Raw genomic sequence first — 3,801 nt, forward strand, 5'->3', positions numbered from 1 at the left:
TAGGTGAGACACATCTCAGTTATATACAGCAGACAGTAGCACATGCACATTGTGCTGCCCTTCCATTTTATTGATAGCTGCAAAAACATTTCTACAGACTGATGTATATCACTGATCTTAGTGGTATACAATCATTTTGTAATCATTACTTTGCGCCAGATTCAAGTCAATCAGTCAGATAGTAAAATGCATCTGTTAAAAAAAATGTTTCACTGATGTTTCTTCTGAGATGGACTAGTAGCCTGTCCAGTACACTACCTCTTACCCAATGACCACTGGAGACGCGGACCAGAACCTCTACAACCCTATGGATGAGTAGATATAGACGAAGGATGGATGGATGGATGGATGGATGCTCTGACATTTTTTAGAAACTATTTAAGAACTACAATGAAAATAGAAAGTCTTTGTTTTTTTTTTAGCTACCGTTTCCATTCTTTTGTTTCGCTGGTTAAAAAACAACAAACCAGCAGAGTGCTTGTGTGTCTTGCATGATGATGTACTGCGTATTAAACCAGTCATACATTAAATCCAGTAATGCTCCTGAGGTGCTCCTGGTGGTTTTAGATGCATGTGGTTTCAGGCTGTGTCCTGATGTGCTTAGCTGTTTAGCAGGCCACAACTCATCTACACAGACCCACAGGAGGCCCCGAGGACAAATGAAAGGCCCCAGACAGGCAGGAAACCTCCTGCTCCACCTATAATAGGAAATAAGGCTCCATTAGGGTGTGTAACTGTGGTTTTTGTGCCTCTGTGTTAGTTTTGCAGGACTAGATGTAATAAGCCATGGGCTTGTATTCTGAAAAAAACAATTAAGTCTTTTTATTTTAGTGTAGCTATCTACTGAATAAAAATCACCAAAATACAGTGATGTGAAAATTACACACTGTTCGAGCGAAATCTCTGTTAGAATCTCAAAACCATAGGATCTTAAAACCTTGATCTTATTTTTGGTTTCAGGTCAAAGCCCTAAACAAAGATGATAAGAACCAAACATGAAAGAGATGGATCAGAAATGGTTAATATTCCTTTTGATTCACAACCTCTGAGAAAAGCAAAGGGTGATTCTGACTCTAGACTGTATGAGGAGTTGATCGAGAAGCAGAAATAGACATGTGATCCGGTCAGACCTACAGAATTTCATACAATCCCCCCCAAAGAATAATCATTCATCTCAGGATTCATATGGGGCATTTTCTATAATACGCTGCATACAAAATAACAGAACACTGGGCTTACAAAATCATCAAGGAATATCTAATCAAGTTAATTGGTCACAATTACTGATCAGTGATTAAACACAAAGGGAGAGTATGTGTGTGGGGGTGTACATGTGTGTGTAGGGATAGAAATAAGCTACTCTTATCTATGTCTCATAAAACCATAGCCTAGTCAAAAAGCAGTGCATTAACCGGTCACTATGAATCAATAATTCTCCCATAATGCATTACTGTCATGGGTACATTATGAAGTCATGCCATCTGATTAGTATCCTCTAAATGACAGAGGGCCAAACCCCTTTGTTTATTGAAAAGCATGATAAGCTCTCTGGCCGCAGCACTGTAGTTATTTCCAATAATTTACTAAAAGAGAAAAATATGCCCATTTTCATGTAATAGGATTTTGTTATCTTTTATTATATTTTAATGCATTTAAAGAGAACTTGCACAGCAGCTCAGACGAGTTCTATCATTCTTCTCCATAGGATCTTTGTTTTTACTATAGAAGTTTATTTGTACAGCAACACTCAGAAACAAGGTCATTCAAGAAAGAGCTTCACAGTAATACAATGAAATCATATAATAAATATAAAATAAATTTGTCATGAAGAGGACCAAAAAGCAGCAGGCAAAAAAATGTGAGAATTTAATGTAACAAAGATGAACCCAACTTACAAAAAGGGATTTCAGGAGGACTCAAGGAGAGTGCCAAGCTGTGGCTAGGTAACAAAACGAACTGGCGACTACTAACAGAAAGAGAGGAGTTTAAATACTGGGAGATAGGGTGTGGAAGCAGTGGCCTGACTGATGAGTAAATTGAGAACAGGTGTGAGAGCAGGCGCTAACTGAGAGAGAAGGCGGCACAGGGGAACAGAAAATAATTCAAACACTAACTTAGACTAAAGAAAAGTGATACACAAGAACAAAAAATAACTAGAAACAAGAAAAACGTAACTAGAATCACTAAGAAAAACCAAAAGTGGAAAACAGGGCAAACTAAATAAAGAGATTTAAGGAACACCAAAACTGGCAAAAATAACAAAAATCCAAAACCAAACTGAAACAACCCCAGATCCCAACAAAATTAAAAACATTTGTAAATGCATCCTGATTAAGAGTTTTCAAGGCTTAATGAAAAAAATTCAAACAAATCAACAAAGAAATCAGGAAGATTTGTGCAGCTGCTCCAGTCTGGTTCGTCCTTAGGAACAATTTACTCATGCTTGAAGGTGCCGCATCATGCAAGTGCAGACATGATGGGAATGTCCAACCATCTTAATTCTCAGAAAGGAGACAGGTTCTGTGTCAAAGAGATGAACGGGTTCTGGTCTGAAAGGTGCAGATTGACACCAGAACAAAAGTCAAAGATCTGATGAAGATGCTGCTGAAGCTGGTAAGACAGAGTGAAACGTGACTGGTACCATCATGAGCTAAATGGTCACTCAGCAAGGAAGAAGCCATTACTTCAAAAGAAACATAAAACAACACACTGCAGTTTGTAATCGCACAGCAGGACAAAGATCTTCCTTTTTAGAGATACGTCCTGTGATCTGTGGCTGTCACAAAGTCCTGATCTCTATCACATAGAGAGTTTGTGGCAAGACCTGAAAAGGCCTGCCTACCAAATATACTCATTAGTTCCAGTCAGGAGGAATGGCCGGAACTCCAAGAAGTTACTGTGAGAAGCTTGTGGATGGAAACCCAAAAGGTTTGATCCAAGTCATACGTTTTAAAAGACCGTTACCTTTGATACTGATCAAATGTACGTACATTTCTGAACTCACTGACAGTTACAAAAATATTTCTAAAATATGTTCTCCCCATGTTTTCTGGCTTTAAGTAGGCAGAAATAATTTTGGTAATTCTAACTAAGCTAAAATAACAAAGGTCTGGTCTGATTTAACTTCAGACAGTGAGAACAAAATGTGTTTGTGTCTTCTGATTCAATATATGTAAATATCTGGTTTTAACTGTAAATGCATATCTAAGTAAAAGGAAAATCATGAAAATAATGTTAATTAAAAACATACATATCATGACCTGAAATATGTATATATGAGAGTCAATTAAATGATAAAATATAAGGTAAAGTAAGTTAATTTGCGTATTTTGAGTGTATTGAATTATTTATTGGGATGTTTATATACTTCTACTTTTTTAAAATTCTGTTCATTTCTGTCCTCTGTGCCTCATTGGTTGGAAAGCCATGGGCCTCGGTGTGTAGGTGGAGCTTAAAGTTCACCAGATGGTGACAACAGGGACTCACAGTGGGAATATCAGCTGAGGCAGAGAGGGAGGGGAGAAATGGAGATGCTAGGATGAATGACAGAAGAGAAAAGCAGAGGGATGGGGTCTGAACCCTTAGATCCCTTTCAGCCATGTAGCCAACCTGGAAGACTGTTCATGTTTGTTCTGCAGTCTTTGCATTCCTACAGATATGATCCACGCAGGACCCCTGGACGAGGAGAGGTTCTCTCTGCTGGCATTTGAACTGTGCTGAGAGAGGAAAGTACAGCTTCTACCAGATAAACTGAGGAAAAGTTCTTTTCATTGTTTCCACAGAGAGGAGCAGTGCAGGAAG

The sequence above is a fragment of the Xiphophorus couchianus genome, chromosome 2 (genome assembly GCF_001444195.1).
Source record: "Xiphophorus couchianus chromosome 2, X_couchianus-1.0, whole genome shotgun sequence".
Classification (NCBI taxonomy): Eukaryota; Metazoa; Chordata; class Actinopteri; order Cyprinodontiformes; family Poeciliidae; genus Xiphophorus; species Xiphophorus couchianus.